At 39.3% G+C, this 26,659-nt stretch overlaps 1 protein-coding gene across 5 annotated transcripts in view; it reads right to left on the reverse strand.

The window, feature by feature from the left end:
* PPP3CA (protein phosphatase 3 catalytic subunit alpha) overlaps positions 1-26,659 on the reverse strand; it is a 797,611-nt gene that overhangs the window by 303,669 nt on the left and 467,283 nt on the right. The gene's annotated exons all lie outside the window — the stretch shown is intronic.

A 26,659-nucleotide genomic window follows, 5' to 3' on the forward strand; every position in this document is an offset into this window, starting at 1 on the left:
GTTATGCACATACTGAGATGAGGAAATCTGACAAAAGGCCGCTACATATGTAGTGTTCTTGAGAATGATAAATAAGCAGTGCAGTTATTACAGCTCATGTGAAGGGGACAGTTCCCTCAAATCTGCAGCTGCATTGCCTGTTAGGATGTTCCAGAACACTGTCATGAAATAAACTTCTAACCTGTCAGCTCAGTCAGTGAGGCTCCATGGTACAGAGGCTGTAGTTCCATGCTGTCTAGAAGTGGGAGTGGTTAACCGCTCCTCTATTGATAATTTGCCAGTGCAGCTGTCAGTCAGCTCAAAGCACTCCCAGTTTGCTAACATCACCGCTACAACGGTTTCCTGTAGGCTGCCTGCTTTCATGACTGCTGTGTAAGTACCGCCCCTCCCTCCTGCTGATGCAGGCTGCTCTAATCAAACCCCACAGAAAGTGTCACTACACTTCTGATCTGTGTGCAGCCTCAAGGATTTACTCGAGTAGAGTAAATTCTTGTTCCTGCCTCGTGGTGTCACCCGGGTGCGGTCCACACCCCCTAGTGACGCCACTGGATGTGTGCAAAGGACTCAAAATTCATAAAATGTGACTTCTTTTTAGGAAGATGTGGTTTAAAATATTAACAAAGATAAGCACAATAGGCATAAACCCACACAATACCTAAGGAATATTTTAAATTAAAGGGACATTAAACCCATTTTTTTATTTCAGGATTCAGATACAATGTTAAATTACCAAATTTGCTTTATTCTTATGACATCCTTTGTTAAATTAGCAGCAATTCACTACTGGGAGATAGCTGATAACATCTAGTCACCCAATCACAAGAGACCAATGTGTGCAGCCTAGGCACCAATCACCAACTAACTCCCACTAGTGTAGGATATGTAAATATTTTTTTAAAAACGACGGATACCAAGAGAACAAAGAATATTTGAAAATAGAAGTGTATTGAAATTGGATGCCGTTTCTAAATCATGCAAGTTTGATTTTGGCTTTCCTTTAAGGGAGACTCAAGTCAAAATTAAACTTGAATACTTGAGACAGAGTACAATTTAAAAAAATAAATAAATAAATAAACCTTTCAATTTACTTCCATGATCATTTCAATATACTGTAATTAGATTATAATGCAAAACACTTTAGTCCTCAGAAAAACACATAAACATAATAATAAAATGTTCTAAAGGGGTTTAAAGGGACACTAAATTCAAAATCTATCTTGATTCAGATAGAGAATGAAAGCTGTCGCTCTATTCAGCACAGGAGTAGAGTTTTTATCTGAATGGTGCAGTCGGCCAGGTTGTGAATGAAGAAAAAACATAATTTATGCTTACCTGATAAATTTATTTCTCTTGTGGTGTATCCAGTCCACGGATCATCCATTAATTGTGGGATACTCTCCTTCCCAACAGGAAGTTGCAAGAGGATCACCCACAGCAGAGCTGTTATATAGCTCCTCCCCTAACTGCCATATCCAGTCATTCGACCGAAGACAAGCAGAGAAAGGAGAAACCATAGGGTGCAGTGGTGACTGTAGTTTAAAATTTAAAAAATACCTGCTTTAAAATGACAGGGCGGGCCGTGGACTGGATACACCACAAGAGAAATAAATTTATCGGGTAAGCATAAATTATGTTTTCTCTTGTAAGGTGTATCCAGTCCACGGATCATCCATTACTTGTGGGATACCAATACCAAAGCTAAAGTACACGGATGAAGGGAGGGACAAGGCAGGTACTTAAATGGAAGGTACTACTGCCTGTAAAACCATTCTCCCAAAAATAGCCTCCGAAGAAGCAAAAGTATCGAATTTATAGAAATTTGAAAAGGTATGAAGCGAAGACCAAGTCGCCGCCTTGCAAATCTGTTCAAAAGAAGCCTCATTTTTAAAGGCCCATGTGGAAGCCACAGCTCTAGTAGAATGAGCTGTAATCCTTTCAGGAGGCTGGTGGCCAGCAGTTTCATAAGCTAAGCGGATTATACTTTTTAGCCAAAACGTAAAAGAGGTTGCCGAAGCCTTATGGCCTCTCCTCTGTCCAGAGTAGACGACAAACAAAGCAGATGTTTGACGAAAATCTTTAGTAGCTTGTAAATGAAACTTTAAAGCATGAACCACGTCAAGATTGTGTAATAGACGTTCCTTCTTTGAAGAAGGATTAGGACACAACAATGGAACAACAATCTCCTGATTGATATTCTTATTAGATACCACCTTAGGTAAAAACCCAGGTTTGGTACGCAGAGCTACCTTATTTGCACTCGGAAACTCTACGAGCCGAGGAAATAGCTACCAAAAAAAGAACTTTGCAAGATAAAAGTTGATATCTATGGAATGAAGAGGTTCAAACGGAACCCCCTGAAGAACTTTAAGAACCAAATTTAAGCTCCAAGGTGGAGCAACAGGCTTACACACAGGCTTGATTCTAACTAAAGCCTGACAAAATGCCTGAACGTCTGGAACATCCGCCAGACGCTTGTGCAAAAGAATAGACGGCGCAGAAATCTGTCCCTTTAAGGAACTAGCTGACAATCCTTTCTCCAATGCTTCTTGGAGAAAAGATAATATCCTGGGAATCCGGACCTTACTCCATGAGTAGCCCTTGGATTCACACCAATAAAAATATTTACGCCATATCTTATGATAGATTTTCCTTGTGACAGGCTTTCGTGCCTGAATTAAGGTATCAATGACTGACTCGGATGAAACCACGCTTTGATAAAATCAAGCGTTCAATCTCCAGGCAGTCAGCCTCAGAGAAATTAGATTTGGATGGTTGAAAGGACCTTGAAGTAGAAGGTCCTGTCTCAGCGGCAGAGTCCATGGTGGAAAGGATGACATGTCCACCAGATCTGCATACCAAGTCCTGCGTGGCCACGCAGGCGCTATCAAGATCACCGATGCTCTCTCCTGCTTTATTTTGGCAATCAGACTAGGGAGCAGAGGAAACGGTGGAAACACATAAGCCAGGTTGAAGGGCCAAGGCGCTGCTAGAGCATCTATCAGCGTTGCCTTGGGGTCCCTGGACCTGGATCCGTAACAAGGAAGCTTGGCGTTCTGGCGAGACGCCATGAGATCCAGTACTGGTTTGCCCCAACGATGAATCAATTGTGCAAACACCTCCGGATGGAGTTCCCACTCCCCCGGATGAAAAGTCTGTCGACTTAGAAAATCCGCCTCCCAGTTCTCTACACCTGGGATATGGATAGCTGATAGGTGGCAAGAGTGCATCTCTGCCCAGCGAATTATCCTTGAGACTTCTAACATCGCTAGGGAACTCCTTGTTCCCCCTTGATGGTTGATGTAAGCCACAGTCGTGATGTTGTCCGACTGAAATCTGATGAACCTCATTGTCGCTAGCTGAGGCCAAGCCTGAAGAGCATTGAATATCGCTCTTAGTTCCAGAATCCCTGAGCCTTCAGGGAGTTCCAGACTGACCCCCAGCCTAGAAGGCTAGCATCTGTTGTTACAATTGTCCAATCTGGCCTGCGAAAGGTCATTCCCTTGGACAGATGGACCCGAGATAGCCACCAGAGAAGAGAATCCCTGGTCTTTCGATCCAGATTTAGTAGAGGGGACAAATCTGTGTAATCCCCATTCCACTGACTGAGCATGCATAGTTGCAGCGGTCTGAGATGTAGACGTGCAAACGGCACTATGTCCATTGCCGCTACCACTAAGCCGATTACTTCCATACACTGAGCCACCGAAGGGCGAGAAGTGGAATAAAGAACACTGCAGGAATTTAGAAGTTTTGATAACCTGGACTCTGTCAGGTAAATCCTCATTTATACAGAATCTATTAGAGTTCCCAGAAAGGAGACTTGTGAGAGGGGATAGAGAACTCTTTTCCTCCTTCACCTTCCACCCATGCGACCTCAGAAATAGCAGAACAATGTCCGTATGAGACTTGGCAATTTGGAAATTTGACGCCTGTATCAGAATGTCGTGTAAATAAGAGGCCACTGCTATGCCCCGCGGTCTTACGACCGCCAGAAGTGACCCCAGAACCTTTGTAAAGATTCTTGGGGCTGTAGGTAACCCAAAGGGAAGAGCTACAAACTGGTAACGCATGTTCAGGAAGGCAAACCTGAGAAACCGATGATGATCTTTGTGTATCAGAATGTGAAGATAAACATCCTTTAAATCCACTGTAGTCATGTATTGACCCTCCTGGATCATAGGTAGGATGGTACGAATAGTCTCCATCTTGAATGATGGAACTCAATTTGTTTAAAATCTTGAGATCCAAAATTGGTCTGAAGGTTCCCTCTTTTTTGGGAACCACAAACAAATTTGAGTAAACTCCCTGTCCTTGTTCCTCCTGTGGAACAGGATGGATCACTCCCATAACTAGGAGGTCTTGAACACAGTGTAAGAATGCCTCTCTCTTTATCTGGTTTGCAGATCATTGTGAAAGGTGAAATCTCCCTTTTGGAGGAGAAGCTTTGAAGTCCAGAAGATATCCCTGGGATACAATTTCCAACGCCTAGGGATCCTGGACATCTCTTGCCCAAGCCTGGGCGAAGAGCGAAAGTCTGCCCCCTACTAGATCCGTTACCGGATAGGGGGCTGATACTTCATGCTGTCTTAGGGGCAGTAGCAGGTTTTTTGGCCTGCTTACCTTTGTTCCAGGTCTGGTTAGGTCTCCAGACCGACTTGGACTGGGCAAAAGTTCCCTCTTGTTTTGCATTAGAAGAAGTTGATGCCGTACTCGCCTTGAAGTTTCGAAAGGCACGAAAATTAGTCTGTTTGGCCCTTAATTTGGACCTATCCTGAGGAAGGGCATGACCTTTTCCTCCAGTGATAACAGAAATGATCTCCTTCAAACCAGGCCCGAATAGGGTCTGCCCCTTAAAGGGAATGTTAAGCAGCTTAGGCTTTGAAGTAACGTCAGCTGACCATGATTTAAGCCATAGCGCCCTGTGCACTTGAATAGCAAAACCAGAATTCATAGCCGTTAGTTTAGTCAAATGAACAATGGCATCAGAAACAAAAGAATTGGCTAGCTTAAGTGCTCTAAGCTTGTCAAGTATGTCATCCAATGGGGTCTCTACCTGTAAAGCCTCTTCCAGAGACTCAAACCAGAAAGCCGCAGCAGCAGTGACTGGGGCAATGCATGCAAGGGGCTGTAGAATAAAACCTTGTTGAATAAACATTTTCTTAAGGTAACCCTCTAACTTTTTATCCATTGGATCTGAGAAAGCACAACTGTCCTCGACAGGGATAGTAGTACGCTTAGCTAGTGTAGAAACTGCTCCCTCCACCTTAGGGACTGTCTGCCATAAGTCCCGTGTGGTGGCATCTATTGGAAACATTTTCTTAAAAATAGGAGGGGGAGAGAACGGCACACCTGGTCTATCCCATTCCTTAGTAATAATTTCTGTAAACCTTTTAGGTATTGGAAAAACATCAGTGCACACCGGCACTGCATAGTATTTGTCCAATCTACACAATTTTTCTGGCACTGCAATTGTATCACAGTCATTCAGAGCAGCTAAAACCTCCCTGAGCAACACGCGGAGGTGTTCAAGCTTAAATTTAAATGTAGACATATCAGAATCAGGTTGAATCTTTTTCCCTGAGTTAGAAACATCACGCACAGAAAGAAGCTCTCCTTCCTCAGCTTCTGTATATTGTGAGGGAGTATCAGACATAGCTCTTAAAGCGGCAGTATGCTCTGTATTTCTTCTAACTCCACAGCTGTCTCACTTTCCTCTAAACCCAGGTAGTCTGCATAATACCGCTGACAGGGTATTATTCATGACCGCCGCCATGTCTTGTAAAGTAAACGCTATGGGCGCACTAGATGTACTTGGCGCCATTAGAGCGTGAGTCCCTTGAGCGGGAGTCAAAGGGTCTGACACGTGGGGCGAGTTAGTCGGCATAACTTCCCCCTCGTCAGATTTCTCTGGTGATAAATTTTTTTAAAGGCAGAATATGATCTTTATTACTTAAAGTGAAATCAGTACATTTGGTACACATTCTAAGAGGGGGTTCCACCATGGCTTCTAAACAAAATGAACAAGGAGTTTCCTCTATGTCAGACATGTTTAAACAGACTAGCAATGAGACCAGCAAGCTTGGAAAACACTTTAAAGCAAGTTAACAAGTAAAAAATAAAAACGGTACTGTGCCTTTAAGAGAAACAAATTTTGTCAGAATTTGAAAAACAGTGAAAAAAAAGCAGTAAATCAAACAAAATTTTTATAGTGTGTATAATAAGCTAACAGAGCATTGCACCCACTTGCAAATGGATGATTAACCCCTTAGTTCAAAAAACTGATAAAAAAAAACGATATAGACCTTTTTTAACAGTCACACCAAACTGCCACAGCCTTGCTGTGGGCCTACCTTCCCCAACAAACGATTTTGGAAAGCCTAAGAGCCCTTAAGCGAGGTCCTATAGCATTCAAGGGACTCCTGGAGGAAGCCAGCCATGTGGAAAAAAACTAGGCCCCAATAAAGTTTTATCACCAAAGTATATATAAAAACGTTTAAACATGCCAGCAAACGTTTTATTTTGTAAATCTTTGTATTTATTTTAACCAGGTACAATAGCTATTAAATAGTTAAGAACTATTTAATAGTTACCTAGTTAAAATAATTACAAATTTACCTGTAAAATAAATCCTAACCTAAGTTATAATTAAACCTAACACTACCCTATCAATAAAATAATTAAATAAACTACCTACAATTACCTACAATTAACCTAACACTACACTATCAATAAATTAATTAAACACAATTGCTACAAATAAATACAATTAAATAAACTATCTAAAGTACAAAAAATAAAAAAGAACTAAGTTACAGAAAATAAAAAAATATTTACAAACATAAGAAAAGAGTATTACCTCAGAAAGTAAGCATGATACCAGTCGCTATTAAATCACTGTATTCAGGCTTACCTTACATAAATCTGGTATCAGCATCATTTTCTAGCATTCACATCTTCTAGAAAAAATTTTTACTGCACATACCTCATAGCAGGATAACCTGCACGCCATTCCCCCGCTGAAGTTACCTCTCTCTTCAGTAATGTGTGAGAACAGCAATGGATCTTAGTTACAACCTGCTAAAATCATAGAAATCACAGGCAGATTCTTTTTCTATTTTCTGCCTGGGACAAAATAGTACTCCGGTACCATTTAAAAACAACAAACTTTTGATTGAAGAAAAAAAACAACTATGTTTTACCACTTCTCTCTTACTACCTCCATGCTTGTTGAGAGTTGCAAAAGAATGACTGGATATGGCAGTTAGGGGAGGAGCTATATAGCAGCTCTGCTGTGGGTGATCCTCTTGCAACTTCCTGTTGGGAAGGAGAATATCCCACAAGTAAAGGATGATCCGTGGACTGGATACACCTTACAAGAGAAATGTTGTTGTTATATTTACAAGGTGAGAGTCTCATTGTAGTAATTCATTCTACACAAACTGTGTAATTATGGGGGGGGGGGGGGGAATAAATGTTTACTGTTCCTTTAGGGCTAGTTACCATTGAGGTGGTAACATTTGAAGACTGGTGGTAAAAACATTTATCTCCATTAAAATCTATAGAGATTTTTTTATATTGCCACTGGTTTCCACACTTTAGCACCTCTAATGGAAACTAGGCCAGTCAGTTGTAGAGCAGCAATGCACAACTGGGAGCTAGCTGAACACATGAAATGTGTAGCTGCCAACTGCCAGCTATCGCCTGCTAGAAAGAAATATACAGTAAAATTACATTTCTGTGCCTACGCTTACTGTGTGCTTTAAATTAAACTAACCTATTAACTTCTGCTACAATAACTTGCATGCCCTGTGCACAAAGCAAGGTCCATAAAGACATATTTTGATGAGTTTGGTGTGCACAGAGACCTGACCTCAACCCCCAGTGAACATCTTTGGGATGAATTGAAACACATATTGTGAGCCAGACCTTTTCAATCATTATCAGTGCCGGACTTTGCAGATGCTCTTTTGGCTAAATAGATACAAATTCCCACAGACACAGTCCAAAATCTTGTGGAAAATCTTCCCAGAAGAGTTGCGGCTGTTCTAGCTGCAAAAGGGGGGGGGGGGGGGCTTCATATTAATGCCCATTATGTTGGAAAGGGATATCCAACATACTGCCCCTTTAATCAGAGCTTTTATCTTAAAGGGACAGTCTAGTATAAATTAAACTTTCATTATTCAGATAGGACTTTTAATTTTAATCAACTTTCCAATTTACTTTTATCATCAAATTTGCTTTTTTTCTCTTGGTATTCTTAGTTTAAACTAAACATAGGTAGGCTCTTATCACATGATTTTTAAATCTCTTTTCAACACAAAGAGACAGAAAGTACACGTGGGCCATATAGATCCGTGGTTCTCAACAGCCGGGCCGCGGCCCACTACCGGGCCGCGACCCGACATACCTCAACTTCTCTGCTCACTCTGATAGGCCCGCCACTCTACATCTCTGAAATTCCGTACGGGCCTGTCAGAGTGCCACTGCACATGACCGCTTGTGTACTGTGATCGTGTAGCGGTGGGGAGCGTGACCAGAAGCAGACGGTTAAGAGCAAAGGTAAGTAAGCCCACTGACACAAATGGATTTAATAATTAGGCCACTGACACCAATGAATTGTATTATAATTAACCCACTGACACCAATGTGTATATATATATATATATATATATATATATATATATATATATATATATATATATATATATATATATATATATATATATATATATATATATATATATATATATATATATATGAGAGAGAGAGGTCCCACTGACACCCATGAATTATTATAAAATTATCCCACTGTACACCAATGTATTTATATATATATCTCAAGCTGGGAGGAAAAAGGCACTCACTGGACTTAAATATAAAAAAAATATATAATCTTTATTTAGCACATATTAAAAGGCATATATGCATTTCAATATGTGCTAAATAAAGATTATATATATTTTTATATTTAAGTCCAGTGAGTGCCTTTTTCCTCCCAGCTTGGTACTTATTCACATTAAATGTGCACCCTGGCGGTTGCTCTTACGGAGGGCCTGTGCTTATCCTTTCTGGAACTGCATATATACCACCAATGAGTTAATTTATAATTAACCTACTGTACACCAATGTGTGTGTATGTATGTATATATATATATATATATATATATATATATATATCTTTCCCACTGACACCAATGAATTATTATATAATTAACCCACTGTACACAAGTGTAATATATATATATATGTGTGTGTGTGTTTGTGTGTGTGTGTGTCCTGTATATATATTGATGTCAGTGGGTTCATTTTATACACACACACACATATATATATATTCTTCACTTTACAACCCACTCCCGATGATTACCGGGCCCTGGACAGGTCCGGCTAAAATTTACCGGGCCTTGAGGTCACTTGGGTTGAGAACCCCTGATATAGATAACTCTGTTCAGGCACAGGGGGTTATTTAAGATTTAGCACAAAACAATGCTAAATTGAAGACAATAGATAATAAACAGTCACAGTCATGTGATCAGGGGGTTGGAAGAAGGTTCCTAGATACAAGGTAATCACAGAGGTAAAAAGTATATTAATATAACTGTTAGTTATGCAAAACTGGGGAATGAGTAATAAAGGGATTATCTATCTTTTAAAACAATAACAATTCTATGGTAGACTGTCCCTTCGTTCACAACTTCATCCTGCTCTCTCTCTCTGCTTCACTAAGCTCTGCCCTAACTCATCTCTTTAACCAATCTCTCAATGACGGCTCATTTTCCGATACTTTCAAGCCATCATCAATCATCGCCTAAACCTAATTTCTCTCAACTAACTCCTTATTTGATCCACGACAATCGAGTTTCCGCCCTAAACACTCAACAAAAACTGCCCTCACTTAAGTAACAAATTATCTGTTTTCAGCTAAAGCAAAGTGACAATACTCCTTACTAATTCTTCCTGACCTATTTGATGCTTTCAACACAGTTGACCATCTTCTCCTCTTAAATATCCTACATTAATTTGGCATCCGAGATACAGCCCTCTCGTGGTTTGCTTCATATCTCTCCAACCGCTTGTTTTTAGTTTCCTTTAACAGCTTGTTTTTAGTTTCCTTTAACAGCATATCCTCTGATCCTTTGCTTTTCTCAGTTGGAGTACAGCAAGACTCTGTATTGGGTCCCTTGATTTTTTTCTCTCTATACATCCTCCCTTAGAAAACGTATATGCTCCCTTGGTCTCCAGGGCCACTTATATTTTGATAATACCCAAATCTATCTTTCCTCTCTGGATATCTCTCCCTCTTTACCAACTGTCTCTCTGCAATTTCCTCTTGGATATTCCCTGCAATACCTCCAATTCAATCTGTCTAAAATTGAACTGCTTCTTTTTCCCCCTTCGAGACAGCAGACACCTGGCAGTTGGACACTGTATTCTAAATACCTCATCCCAAGTCAGCTGTCTTGGAATATCATGAGTCAGAACTCATATTCACTCCTCACATACAAGCACTTAGCAAATCCTGCCACGCACACTACGCAACATTTCCAGAATTTCTTCTTTCCTTACTCAAGAAACTACAAAAAACATAATTTATGCTTACCAGATAAATTCCACGGCTTCGTTTCTTACTGTTGGGAAATACAACACCTGGCCACGAGGAGGAGCCAAATACACCCCAGCCAAAGGCTTAAATATCCCTCCCACTTCCTCATTACCCCAGTCATTCTGCTGAGGGAACAAGGAAAAGTAGGAGAAACATTAGGGTATAAATGGTGCCAGAAGAATAAAATAAATAGGGGACCACCCATAGACTAGAAAAAATGGGTGGGGGCCGTGTACTTACCCTATTCGAAAGGAAAGGTATTTATCTGGTAAGCATAAATTGTGTTTTCCTTCCTAAGATAGGGAGGGCCCACGGCTTTATTCCTTACTGTTGGGAAAACGATACCCAAGCGCCAGAGGACACTGAATGAATAACAGGAGGGAACAAAAAAAAAAAAAAAAGAGGCGGACCCTATTCTGAGGGCACCACAGCCTGCAAAACTTTTCTCCCGAAAGCTGCATCAGTCGAAGCAAAAACATAAAACTTGTCAAATTTTGAAAAAGTAAGGAGGACCAGGTAGCCACCTTACAAATCTGATCCATAGAGGCCTCGTTCTTAAAGGCCCAAGAGGAAGCCACTGCTCTAGTGGAATGAGTAGTTATCCTCTCAGGAGGACAACGTCCCGCTGTCTTGTAAGCTAAGCAGATGACACTCCTTAACCAAAAAGATAGGGAAGTTGAAGTAACCTTCTGCCCCTTACGCTTCCCCGAATAGACAACAAAGAGGAAGATTGTCTAAACTCCTTAGTAGCCTGAAGATGGAAATTCAAGGCGCAAACCACATCTAAATTGTGAAGGATTAGGACACAAAGAAGGAACCACAATCTCCTGATTGATGTTGCGATCCACAACAACCTTAGGAAGAAAACCTCATTTAGTATGTAAAACTGCCTTATCTGCATGAAAAATCAGATAAGGGGGCTCACATTGCAAAGCAGAGATCTCAGAAACTCTGTGCACAGAGGCAATAGCCAATAAAAAGAGAACCTTCCAAGATAACAAATGTCAAGGGAATGCAGAGTCTCAAATGAAACCTGTTGCAAAATCCTAAGTGGAAGATTTAGGCTCAAAGGAGGAGCCCCAGATCGAAACACAGGTCTGATCCTAATCAGAGGCTAAAGGGAGACTGAACCCAATTTTTTCTTTCGTGAATGAAAGAGAATGAAGAAAATTTAACAATAGGGGTAAATTAAAAAGTTGCTTAAAATTGCATGCTCTATCTGAATCACGAAAGAAAAAAATTGGGTTCAGTGTCCCTTTAACAAAGGACTGCACGTCTGGAAGCTCAGCCAGTCTCTTGTGCAATAAAACCGACAGTGCCGAAATCTGTCCCCTCAGGGAACTAGCAGAAAGGTCCTTCTCCAGCCCATCCTGGAGAAAAGATAAGATCCTGGCAACCTTATCTCTGACAGGAAAAACGATGCTCATCACACCAGAATAAGTAGGTCCTCCACACCTTGTGGTAGATACGCAGAGTAACTGGTTTACGAGCTTGAATAGGAGTATCAATGACACTCTCAGAGAAAACTCTCTTGTTTAAGACTAAGCGTTCAATCTCCACTCAGTCAGCCTCAGAGAATCTAGATTTTGATGAACAAATGGACCTTGTATCAGCAGGTCTCTGCGACAAGGTATCTTCCACAGAGGAGATGAGGACATCCCCACTAGATCCGTGAACCACGTCCTTCGCGGCCACGAAGGAGCAATCAGGATTACTGATACCCGCTCCTACTTGATGCGGGCCACCACTCAAGGAAGAAGCGGTAATGGAGGAAAAAGAGGAGTTTGAACCTCCAGGGCACTGCTAGTGCATCTATTAGATCCACTTGGGGATCCCTCAACCTCGACCCATTCCTTGGTAGCTTGGTATTGAGACGGGACGCCATGAGATCACCGGCGTCCCCCACTTGCTGCATATCTCTGCAAACACCTCGGGATGGAGAGACAATTTCCCTGGATTGAAGGATGGCCTGCTGAAAAAATCATGTCCCTCGGGACAGATGATCTCGACAGAGCCACCAAGAGAGCGATTCTCTCGACCGGCTGTCTAATACAATCTGTTGAGACAGATCAGAATGATCGCCGTTCCACTGCCTCAGCATGCACAGTTGTAAAGGTCTGAGACGGAACCTGGCAAAAGGAATGATGTCCATGCACGACACCATGAGACCAATCACCTCCATACAATGAGCCACAGAGGGACTCAAGGAGCTCCGGAGGGCAAGACATGCCTAAGTTAGCTTTCAAAGTCTCTGGTCTGTTAGAAATATCCTCATGGATATGGAGTCTATTATAGTACCCAGGAATTCCACCCTGGTACTTAAGATAAGATAACTCTTTTCCAAGTTTATCTTCCATCCATGTGATCGAAGAAGACTGAGAAGGGACTGTGAGAATTCTTCCGCAAGATGAAAGGATGGTGCTTGCACTAGAATATCATCCAAGTATGGGGCTATTGTAATACCCTGAGTTCTGGCAACTGCTAGAAGAGCCCCCAGGACCTTTGTAAAGATTCTTGGAGCAGTAGCTAGGCCAAATGGAAGGGCAATGAACTGGAAGTGCTGGTCCAGGAATGCAAACCTCAGAAACGGAAAGTGTTCCCTGTGGATTGGAACATGAAGGTAAGCGTGCTTCAGATCTATAGTGGTCATAAACTGGACTTCCTGAATTAAAGAAAGGATGGACCTTATGGTATCCATCTTGAAGGAAGGGACACTGAGAAATTTGTTTAAGCACTTTAGGTCCAGAATTGGGCGGAAAGTTCCCTCCTTCTTTGGGACCAGGAAAAGGTATGAATAAAACCCCAAACCTTTTTCTTCGATAGGCACCGGGACAACTCCTAAGGAGGATAGATTCCGAACACACCCTAGAAAGGCACCCCTCTTTTCTGGTCTGGTAGACAGATTCGAAAAGGATCTTCCCCTTGGCGGATGAGATTTGAAGCCTATCTTGTATCCCTGAGATACCACCTCCAGGACCCACAGATCCTGTGCGTCCTTGAACCAGGCATCTGAAAAAAGAGAGACAGTCTGCCCCCTACACAAACCGATCCCGGATCGGGGGCAGCCCCTTCATGCCAATTTGCTTTCAGCGGGCTTCTTATTCTGCTTGGATTTATTCCAGCACTGAGCCAGCTTCCAAGTACTCTTGGGTTGCTCGGACTTGGAGGATTGTTGTCGTTGAGATTTGTCAGAACGAAAGGAACGAAAATTAGAAGATTGTCGTCGCTTACATTGTTCTTCTTATATTGGGGTAGGAAGGCACCCTTGCCTCCGGTAACGGTAGAAATAATAGAGTCCAGGCCTGGACCAAATAAAATCTTTCCCTTTGCATTTAGGCGAATAATTTGCTTGTTCGCATCACAGATAAAAGAATGAGCAATTCTCAGAGCTTTAATTCTGTCTTGAATATCCTCGAGGGGAGAATCCACCTCAATGAGTTGCAACAAAGAGTCGCACCAGTAGGTAGCTGCCGGTTGAAACAAAAATTGTGTATGCTGAAACATCTTTCTCAGAAAGGTTTCCATCTTCTTATCCATCGGCTCTCTGAATGAAGAACTATCATCAAAAAGGTATAGTAGAACATTTAGCAAGCGTAAAGATAGCACCATCCACTTAAGGAACGGAGCCCCATAAATACAGCTGAGAGTACGGGACAGGGAACAACTTTTTAAAAGTAGACGAGGGAGAAAAGGAAGAACCAATTCTTTCCTATTCGTTCTTAATAATGTCCGCCATCTTAACCGGCACAGGAAAAGTCAAAGGAACTTTCATGTCTTCGTAAACTCTGTCTAACTTGGGTATCATAGGTTCTTCAGGCCGCAAGGCCTCTGGAACCTCTAAAGTAGACAAAAACACCTTTAATAAAAAACGCAAGTGCTCAATTTTAAATCTAAAGGACGGTTCCTCCGCAGCAGGAGGCTTAGACGCTAAGGACTCTGACCCAGAAAGCTCACCCTCTGAACCTACAGAGGTTAACTCATCATCGGAAAACTGGGACATAATAGCTAAATCAGATAAATATTTAGATGACTCCGGGTCAGGAGAGCTATGTTTAACCTTTCCCTTGCACTGAGGGCCGCAGACACCGCCGTTTTTAACTGCGCAGCAAAGTCCGCAGGATGAAGGCCCCCTACGGATGGAGGATTAGATGTGCTACAGGGAACTGCATGTGGAGTAGATAATGTAGCAAGGGTAGTAATCTCACGGGACACCAAGTCTTGAGAGGTAGACAGCTCAGAGGGACTAAGAGCCTTAGCAGGCTTGTCTCCCTTCTAAGACTTTATAACTGTGTTAAAGGGACACTGAACCCAAATTTTTTCTTTTGTAATTCAGAAAGAGCATGCAATTTTAAGCAACTTTCTAATTTACTCCTATTATCAATTTTTCTTCGTTCTCTTGCTATCATTTTTTTGGTTTCAGTACTCTGGACATCACTTTATTGGTGGATGAATTTATCCACCAATCAGCAAGGACAACCCAGGTTGTTCACCAAAAATGGGCCGGCATCTAAACTTACATTCTTGCATTTCAAATAAAGATACCAAGAGAATGAAGAAAATTTGATAATAGGAGTAAATTAGAAAGTTGCTTAAAATTTCATGCTCAATCTGAATCACGAAAGAAAAATTTTGGGTACAGTGTCCCTTTAAGGAATGTGGAACATAATTGAGTGGGCGGGAAAACCACAGCCTCCTCACAATATAAATAGCTATGATTTAGTACAGAAGGAGTACCTTCTAACATGTCAGAGTCCTCCATAGCTCAGGTTATACCCACAGAAGGACACAAATTAAAACGCTTTTTTATTATAGAAAACTGCACCTTTCTACTCCCAATGGCTGGGGCACTCACCACCACCTATACCCAGACAGTTAACAGAGGAAATGCTGGCATAACTTACTTCCGTTGGGGGTGGAGTTACGTTTCTGCGTGCTTCATGTCGGCATTCCTGGGAACGCTGTAGAGATTGCTTCCCCAGCTCCTTGCCGCATAGCCCGAGGCCGCTTTGTGGTTCCTGACAGCGGCATTGGATGAGGAGTATTACTCCTGGAGCTCGAAGTTCATCTGGCCGGATTGGCCAACAGCTACATCGTACACGATACCCGAGAAGTCTGGAGCAGAGGTGGATAATGGCGGATGGGTAAAGGCAGATCAGGAGTTCCCCACCAGTGATGCAGAACCAATTAAAGGCACTAGAGAAGCTCTAGAGGATACTCTGCAGTGAATCAACTCACAGCTTAGAAGTTCAAACTAGAGGCCTTTGGCTGTTCTAGCTGTTTGAAGACGGAGCTGCTGATACCCGGAGGGATCTGAGTGTCAAGCACCAGCTTCACAGCACAACCTGGTAAAAAAGTATTCTGTGGTATCCAAATCTGTTGCTATACACAGTTTGCTCCAGTAAAGCCTGGAGTCCCTGGTTTATGTTGGATCAGTGTCTGTATCTCCTAGAGGCAAGCCTGGCATTAACTCATACTGCCTGCCATGCAAGTATTGCTGTATTTGCAGTTCTGCGAGCTTTATTGTTGGCTACCGTCAATGCCCTGTATATATAAAGGAGTCCAACAACCTAGACTAAAACCCCACTGTGTCGGCATTGTTTGTTATATGCTTAATGGTGTGTCAGGTTAAATGGTCCAACCTTTATCATAAATCTAATGCAGGATGGTTATTCACATCAGAACTGTATGCTATATTTTATTTTTCTGAGTTTAAAGGAACTTTCCTTGCATATATGAACATTCTATGAACTGGATATTTATTTTCTGTCTAAAAAAAATATATATATATATAGAATGGACAGTCTTTATTAGTGCTATTGATGGGAAGGCCCTACCAGCTGGTTAATACCAGTGTATATTGTGTCAGAAGATTGCATGAACCACTATATTGTAATACCTTAAAGTGGTTATTTTTTTTTCTTGAAAGGTTCAACTCCATATTGTACTGCTGGTTAAAACTTAGAAACCCAAATTGCATATAAGTAACCCAAGATATAGGCTGTGCTCAACATTTTGCTATTTGCTCTTAAGTAGGGGATTTTTAGGGAGGCTGCTAAACTTCCTATAATTTAGCCAGTAAGAGGCGAAGCAGTCCTGTCTTGGTTTAATTGCCTGTTGATCAATATTCGGTATACCAGCTTCCTATGTTTAATTAAATTCCCCACATTTACATTTAAATTATGTTAAAGCCATAATATATAGCTGACTATCTTATAACAGGCCCTTGAACTATTGTTTGAATTTTTGTTTTTCATTTATTTTTTTGTGTTTTTTTTTTATTATTATTATTTTTTATATATATATATATATATATATCTTCGTGGGGTCTTAAGAAAATTCTATACATACATGGAAGGAGCTACTGACTAGAGAACCATTTATTTAAACAGACTGTTTGGCACTTACCTCATTTTGATTGAGGTAGTTTTTTGTAAGTAGACATTTCTTCCACAATATCCGGTCTCAGTGGGCACACCAACTTACTTGAAGTTTATTTTTATTGAAGAGCCACCATCACTTGGGAAGCTTATATTTAGACTTTTTTCAGTTAACGAAATATTGAACATAATTGGATCACTATCTATGATATCATCATTTACTAACTAGTAGGATATCTTGTAATATTATACGTTTTTTAAAATATTTACTTATATATATATTTTAAAGCATTTATTTTGTACATGTGAACTAATTAACACTCAGGGATAAATAGAGTATTTAATTTGCGCCCATATACCAATCTTTTAACCTATGCTTTTTATTCAATGACTTTATAGTTCTGTTGGTGGGGACCGACTGAATCCTTTAGTCAGGTTGATTGGGCAGCGTTTTAAATCTCAATAATAATTATTGATCTAGAAATATTTTATCTCTTTTGTGTATATATATATATATATATATACATATACACATACACATACATACATACATACACACACACTGTATATATGCTACCTTTTTCACAGAGAATGCTTTATTAGCTAATTCTTCACTAGATAGCGTTGATCAAAAATCTAAAAACTTATATAAAAAAAAAAAAAGAAGAGGAAGGGAAAAAAGGTTCACATTTTTCTCTCTAATAAAATATATACGCACATTTATATATATATATATATATATATATATATATATATATATATATATATATATATATATATATATATATATAAATATAAAAAAAAAAGATTTATTTGTGCCCACAGTGTGGAAAATTTTTTGTACACTATATATTCACTATATTGTCTATGCACCCTGGTTAATGGAAAGATTTGTCACGCAGGTGAAACAAAAGTCACCCATAATGCCTGTTAAACAGAAAGATAAAAAATACAAGGTAATTGACGCCAGCTCAGATTCTATCACGGAAACTATGGTTAAACCCGTTTAATGCCCAAGCTTTGGTAGCGCAAATAAGCCAAATATTCACTCCCCAATTTGGCTCAATTAAAAAAGACCTTTCAAGTATCTCTAAGTCTAGATTCACTATCAGGAGAAGTCAAACAATTTGCCTCTAGAATGCTAGAAGCTTTAACTAGGATATCTGATCTAGAAGATCTTGTTAACACACAGGAGAGCGCACTTTCAAACCAGGAATCTAAAATTTATAACCTTCAAACCCGCCTAGAGGAGCTAGAAGACCGCTCCAGGCGTAATAACATCAGGTTAGTGGGTCTTCTTAATACGCCCAATTATGAAAACATTAAATTTCACTTCGACCTTATTACCGCAAGCTCTACGATTTGCCCCCAACAACTCCCATTAGCAATTGAGAGAGCCCATAGAGTAGGTCCGAAAAAGTTAAATGAGGGCAGTACAACTAGAAATAGGATCTGCATTTTTAAACTCCTCAGATTCCAAGATAAATGTTTAAACTATAAAAAAAAATTGACACATTTACCATAGTGAATAAAAAATTATTTTATTTCAAGATTTTTCAAATTAAACGACCCTTAAAGGGATACTAAACCCATTTTTTTTAATTTTATGATTCAGATAGAGCAAGAGATTTTAATCACCTTTCTAATTTACTCCTATTATCAATTTTTCTTTGTTCTCATGCTATCTTGATTTGAAAAAGCAGTACTGTAAGCTTTAGAGCCAAACCATTTTTTGTTCAGAACATGGATAGCACTTGCTGATTTGTGGCTAAATGTAGCAAACCAATCAGCAGCTCTACCAAGGTGCTGAACTAAAAAATGGGCCGGCACCTAACCTTTTATTACTGCTTTTTCAAATCAAGGTAACATGAGAACAAAGAAAATTTGATAATAGGAGTAAATTAGAAAGTCGCTTAAAATTGCATGCTCTATCTGAATCATGAAAGAAAAAATGAGGGGTTACTATCCCTTTAAGAGAAAAAATATGGCCCCTTACTGTACTCAAATGATAAATAAGGGAATAAATGCGCACATGCTTTAGCCAGCTAGAATTATAGTGGAAAAAGATGGTGATAGGATAACTCTGAATTCTCCAGAAGAAGCACAAAACTAAATTGTTTATAAGTGTTAACCTTATACCTAAAGTACTCTATTATGTTACACTTGTTGGTATTTTTTGTTTAAATGATCTATACTGGTTTTAAAAGAAAAAACAGAATTTATGCTTACCTGATAAATTAATTACTTTCTCTTACGGTGTATCCAGTCCACGGATTCATCCTTACTTGTGGGATATTCTCATTCCCTACAGGAAGTGCAAAGAGAGCACACAGCAGAGCTGTCCATATAGCTCCCCTCAGGCTCCGCCCCTCCAGTCATTCGACCGACGGTTAGGAGAAAAAGGAGAAACCATAGGGTGCAGAGGTGACTGTAGTTTTATAAAAATAAATTAGAACCTGACTTAATTGCCAGGGCGGGCCGTGGACTGGATACACCGTAAGAGAAAGTAATTTATCAGGTAAGCATAAATTCTGTTTTCTCTTACATGGTGCATCCAGTCCACGGATTCATCCTTACTTGTGGGATACCAATACCAAAGCTTTAGGACACGGATGAAGGGAGGGAACAAGTCAGGTAACCTAAACGGAAGGCACCACTGCTTGCAAAACCTCTCTCCCAAAAATAGCCTCCAAAGAAGCAAAAGTACCGAATTTGTAAAATTTGGCAAAAGTATGCAGTGAAGACCAAGTCGCTGCCTTACAAATCTGTTCTACAGAAGCCTCATTCTTGAAAGCCCATGTGGAAGCCACAGCTCTGGTGTAATGAGCTGTAATTCTTTCAGGAGGCTGCTGTCCAGCAATCTCATATGCCAAACGGATGATGCTTTTCAGCCAGAAGGAAAGAGGTAGCAGTCGCTTTTTGACCTCTCCTCTTGCCAGAATAGACAACAAACAAGGATGATGTTTGTCTGAAATCTTTGGTTGCTTTTAAATAGAATTTTAAAGCATGAACCACATCGAGATTGTGTAATAGTCGTTCCTTCTTAGAAACTGGATTAGGACCCAGAGAAGGAACAAAAATTTCCTGGTTAATATTCTTATTAGAAACCACTTTCTGAAGGAAACCAGGTTTGGTACGCAAAACAACCTTATCTGCATGGAACACCAGATAGGGTGAATTACACTGCAAAGCAGACAATTCTGAAACTCTTCGAGCAGAAGAAATAGCTACCAAAAACAAAACTTTCCAAGATAATAACTTAATATCTATGGAATGTAAAGGTTCAAACGGAACCCCTTGAAGAACTGAAAGAACTAAATTTAGACTCCATGGAGGAGCCACAGGTTTATAGACAGGCTTGATTCTGACTAAAGCCTGTGCAAACGCTTGAACGTCTGGTACTTCTGCCAGACGCTTGTGTAACAGGATAGACAGAGCAGATATCTGTCCCTTTAAGGAACTAGCTGACAACCCTTTCTCCAATCCTTCTTGGAGAAAAGACAATATCCTGGTAATCCTAATCTTACTCCACGAGTAACCCTTGGATTCACACCAACAAAGATATTTCCGCCATATTTTATGGTAAATTTAACACCACATTCCCTTCACACTCCCGTGGAGATGCTACTTGTTAGAGTTGCAAAGAGAATGACTGGGGGGGCGGAGCTTGAGGGGAGCTATATGGACATCTCTGCTGTGTGCTCTCTTTCCACTTCCTGTAGGGAATGAGAATATCCCACAAGTAAGGATGAATCCGTGGACTGGATACACCATGTAAGAGAAAATAAGTTTAAATTTCTTGGAAATTTTGAAATTGTTTTGTATATTAGGGCAACTCAGGTACCCGGTTGCTTTGTATGCATATTATTTTGTATATACGGTGCTACTTTTAGTATTTATTTTATTTCCCTTTTTTTTTCTTCCCCTCTTCCTCCCTTTTTCTCTTTCACCCTATTGCCCCTCCCTCCCTCTCCCGCTCACTACCCGGTTCTCTATGGATGGTCTTTACATACTGTCTTATTAAAGGGACAGTCTAGGCCAAAATAAACTTTCATGATTCACATAGAGCATGTAATTTTAAACAATTTTCCAATTTACTTTTATCACCAATTTTCTCTTGGTATTCTTAGTTGAAAGCTTAACCTAGGAGGTTCATATGCTAATTTCTTAGACCTTGAAGGCCACCTCTTTTCAGAATGCATTTTAACAGTTTTTCACCACTAGAGGGTGTTAGTTCATGTATTTCATATAGATAACACTGTGCTCGTGCATGTGAAGTTATATGGGAGCAGGCACTGATTGGCTAAACTGCAAGTCTGTCAAAAGAACTGAAATAAAGGGGCAGTTTGCAGAGGCTTAGATACAAGATAATCACAGAGGTTAAAAGTATATTATTATAACTGTGTTGGTTATGCAAAACTGGGGAATGGGTAATAAAGGGATTATCTATCTTTTAAAACAATAAAAATTCTGGTGTAGACTGTCCCTTTAACAGATGCTGAACGCCAGCAGAATAGGGCTGGTGGAGAATTTTAAACTCTTTTCTTGGAATGTTGGGGGAATAACTTTGCCCATAAAATGTAAATTGATAATTCAAAGATTAGGCAGACTAAATCCAAGTGTAGTTATCTTGCAAGAAACACACCTTAAAGACAGTGAAATACCTAAATTAAAATCTAAATGGGTGGGCGAAGTTATAGCAACACCCTGTATTTCAAAAAAAGTGGAGTAGCAATTCTTATTAATATTCTTATTAATAAACATACATTAATCAAAATCTTATAAACGGCGGTGACTTCGATATGTCTTTATGTCCGGAACTAGAGAGATTTTACATAAAAAATAGAAGATTATAGCACACACAACAGCCTCACTCCCAACTATATGTCTTCTCTCATTTCCAAATACTCCCTGACCCATCCTCTATGATCAACTTCTGACTTATCTCTCTCTACTACTATTATCTCTATGGCGCTCTACCGCCTCCAAGACATGTTGCTCCTGTCCTCTGAAACGCTCTACCCTGTTTTGTTCCAACCTTGCTTAGTTTCAGACTATTCTTGAAAACACACCTATTCAAAGAGGCTTATAATTTTTTCTCTCTTTTTCATCCTAACCAAAAACTGTCTTAACTCCCTGCTGCAGCTACAATCCATGTGACATGCTACCCAAAACCCTATGTCTCTGCACCCTCAACCTGTAGAGTCTAGACTGTAAGCTCTCTAAAGAAGGGCCCTCTTCTTCTTGTACAAGATTTGTTTAGTCTGTTATGTTTTTGTATATTATCACAAATCCTAGTCATTGTATACCCCTATTGCTTTACCCAGTGCTATGGAATGTTGTGGCGCTATACAAATAAAATAATAATAATATATTTTAATTGAACTTAAAGCAACTTAAATAGTTATTTTATTTTCTCTTCCAACCTTATGTTACTAACTGTAATGTACATGTGCATAATTAACTATCGGCTAGATTACGAGTTTTGCGTTATGTGTGAAAAAGCCTCATAACGCTTTTTCGCTAATGCTGGTATTACGAGTCTTGCAGGTATAGGTGTACCGCACAATTTTTTGGCCGTAACGCAACGTAACTACCGCACCTTTTAAAAAGTCCTTTTTCAATGGGACTTCCATAGTGCTGGTATTACGAGTTTTGCTGGGAGGCCAAAAAGTGAGCGGTACACCCTATACCGTCAAGATTCTTACAGCCATCTAAAGTCAGTAGTTATGGGTTTTACGTTACAAATCTGTTGCATAAACTACCTATTAACCCCTAATCTGCCTCTCCGGACATCGCCGCCACTATAATAAACATATTAACCCCTAAACTGCCACACTCCTGCATCGCAAACACTAGTTAAATATTATTAACCCTAATCTGCCGCCCCGTCACCGCCGCCACTATACTAAAGTTATTAACCCCTAAACCTAACCCTAAGTCTAACCCTAACACCTCTAACTTTAATATAATTAAAATAAATCTAAATATAAATTACTATCATTAACTAAATAATTCCTATTTAAAACTAAATACTTACCTGTAAAATAAACCCTAAGCTAGCTACAATATAATTAATAGTTACATTGTAGCTATCTTAGGTTTTATTTTTATTTCACAGGCAAGTTTGTATTTATTTTAAATAGGTAGACTAGTTAGTAAATAGTTATTAACTATTTTCAAGCTATTAGATAGGGCTATTAGATTAGGGGTAAATTAGTTTAAATATTTGATCATTTCTTTTTTATTTTGTGTAATTTAGTGTTTATTTTTTGCTAACTGTATTAAAAATAATGTAATTTATTTAATTGTAGTGTAAGGTTAGGTGTTAGTGTAAGACAGGTTAGGTTTTATTTTACAGGTAAGTTTGTATTTATTTTAACTAGGTAGTAAGTAAATAGTTAATAAGTATTTAGTTTTAAATAGGAATTATTTAGGTTTTAATTGTAATTTTTATTTAGATTTATTTTAATTATGTTAAAGTTAGTGGGTGTTAGGGTTAGAACTAAACGGAATCAGTAAAAAACTGATGTTGAGCTACACCTGTATAGCACTCACATTCCTGCTAGTTAAATTAGTGAGATAGATAGTTTCAGACTATTGGATGGAGTGTAGGGCAATTGGATTCAAATATAACCTTTAATAGAAACATTAAAATAATATATTTACACAAGGACACACATTTAAAATTAACGTCTGTATCATATCAATACATGAAATTGGTGAAACACCGCCTGTGGAAATAAAGTTCTGGGTTTGATAATAAAGGGATAGGTATCCTTCTATAGCTTAAGCTCTTAAAGGGACAGTATACTATAAAATTATTTGTCCCTTAATGTGTTTCCAATTACATTTTTTACCAGCTGCAGAGTATAAAATGTATGAGATTTGCTTTTTTAAGGCTCATTTGTGTATATGAATTAGCTGATTTTGTGTTTTGAAGCCACAACCTAATAAAATGGGTTGAGCTTGTAGGTATAATCAGATCTCATTGCTTTATCACATTGTGTAAATATACCTGGTTCTTTATATTTTATCTGTCCATAAACTAATCACCAATACTTGGAGAGAACAATGGAAAATTAAAATTGTATTACCTTATCTCTTCTATATCCCACTGTGAGTGTAATTTCTTCTACTGGCTGTGTTAATACAGCTTGGCCTTAAGGCCAAAAACGTTCAGGATGGGTGGGGATACCACAGGCTAAATAAACTAATTCAAATGCCAATTTAAGGTTAATGTAAATACTTGTAAACAATTTAATACACTCCAGCAGGTAAAGTGGTTCATAGAGCACAAATTAAAGGGGAGAAATGTTTTAAGTAAACTGTCCCTTTAAGGTGGCTTGCTCGTGGTACCAAAATGGCCCTTAACCTGGAGCAACAGATTATGTGAGCTGGTGATGTACCAGCCTGTATAGTTAATACTAACTGCACATTAACTCATTAGCTTAAATCTTAGGTGACTGCAGTAGGATTGTACACTCTGGTTTTACAACCTTTGCCACTGCTGGCTGATGAAAAATCAAAAAAGTTATGTCTCAGAGATTATAAGCCAAAATAATTATTAATATCTGTTGTAGCTTAGGAGTACAGGTAAAAGTAGGATCACTGACTTTCCAAATAGTCAGTCTAAGTCGGCTACTGTAATTTTTACTCCCTATATAACGGGATATCACTCTTCACCTTAATAGGTAGGTGTGTATTGGAGGATAGGAAGTAGAGTGGTTAGAGAAAGACAATCTGTCCTTCTAATAAAGTAAAAGTGTTCAGATTATCGTGTAGCAGAAGTAGTGGGTTCACTTCCTACGTTATCTTAAATGAATATGGCTTAGTATACCTGCAACTTGCTGGCCTGTACCACGTACTGTAGGTTTAGGGGTTAATAACTTTAGTATAGTGGCGGCGACGTTGGGGGCGGAAGATTAGGGGTTAATAACTAATGTAGGCAGTGGCGATGTTGGGGGCGGCAGATTAGGGGTTAATAAGTGTAATGTAGATGTCGCCGATGTCGGGGGCAGCAGATTAGGGGTGTAGACTCAGGGTTTATTTTAGGCTGTTAGGTGTAAACATAACTTTTCTTTCCCCATAGGAATCAATGGGGCTGTGTTACGGAGCTTTACGCTCCTTTATTGCAGGTGTTAGGCTTTTTTTTAGCCGGCTCTCCCTATTGATGGCTATGGGGAAATCGTGCACGAGCACGTAAAACCAGCTCAAAGCAGCGCTGGTATTTGTGTGCGGTATGGAGCTTGACGCTGCCATATTGCCTGCTAACGCCGGGTTTTTGCAAACCTGTAATTGCAGCGCTATAGGGAGGTGAGCGGTGACAATAACTTTCAAATTATTACCGAGCCGCTAATAATGCAAAACTCGTAATCTGGCCGTATGCTAATTATGGAGGCCGTTTTGTTTGTTTTTAAAGGTGGAAACCCTAGTTACTGCATTGTCTTTTTATTATGCAATATTACTGTATTTACCGTACATTTTAATGTATAACAGCTCTAATTAAGGTGGAGTTAGAGATTTCATTTAAGTAATAGGACAACTTTTTATATAGGTAAACACCAAAAGGAAACATTATTAAGAAAAAAGTGAACAGCTTACTAAATTACTTCATATGGATTCCAGTATCTTGAGTCTGTATTTACATCTATTATAATGTACTGATAATATTTAACAATGTGAATTTTTTATTATTATTATTAAAAATCAACTATTACTGTTGACTTGTCATCTTGATTTATAAATCTATCAAAAACTAAGAGTCAGCAAGGAAACAGAACAAAGCATAAATAATTTAGTGACAAAACAGGAAAGTTTTTGCCCTGGGCTTAATATTATTTGAAGAGAATGAAGTGATATTTCATATTCCTGACGTGCAATTAAAAAGAAAAAAAAGAAAAAAAACAGTGATGTATTCACAGATTCAACTTCAAAATGTATGATCATAAAATATGCAATACTAAGCTTGACTTCCAAACTTATTTTAAGCTTTTAAATTATGCATGGTTTTGTAACCGAAACACTCTGGACTGAAATAATGTGCGTTGATAAATATGCAGATTGACTGTGTTCAGAATTGCCAGGGACAGGCGTATTAAGACGGAAGAATCCATAAAAAAGCAAACAATAATAATATTACTACTACTACTTATATACTGCAATGCAGAAATCTACATTTTATTATGAAAATATTCCCCACTGGAAAGTGCTTATTTGTTCCAAGATTCTGTAGTTAAATCAAGTTGATGCAATAGAATCAGGATTTTTTTTTAAGTACTGTATATAAAGTAGGCCTGGCATTACATTATGGTAGATGGTGATTTTGTCATAATATTGTGAGGGACATAGGGAAATGTTGTCTTATAAATAGCTATGGCAGACTGTGGCTATTTGTAAGGCTGACATTTAGCTAATAACTATTACAGCACACCCTGACAGCAAAAGATGTTAGGCAGCGAAGAGTGAAAGCTTGTGGTATTGGATTCATGTTGCTGGTTAAAGGTGAAGTGGACAGGGCTGTCCCTGTCCTGTAACCTTAGTTAAAGTTGCATACTCTGCCCATTTATAGCAACAAGAGGATTTCACCCCACACCTAGCTCCCAAATGGCTCACTTAAAAGGAAATGTCTGCTACAACATTTTTATAGCTTAAAAAGATAATCCCCAGTTTTGCATAA

Source organism: Bombina bombina, chromosome 2, assembly GCF_027579735.1.
Source record: "Bombina bombina isolate aBomBom1 chromosome 2, aBomBom1.pri, whole genome shotgun sequence".
NCBI lineage: Eukaryota > Metazoa > Chordata > Amphibia > Anura > Bombinatoridae > Bombina > Bombina bombina.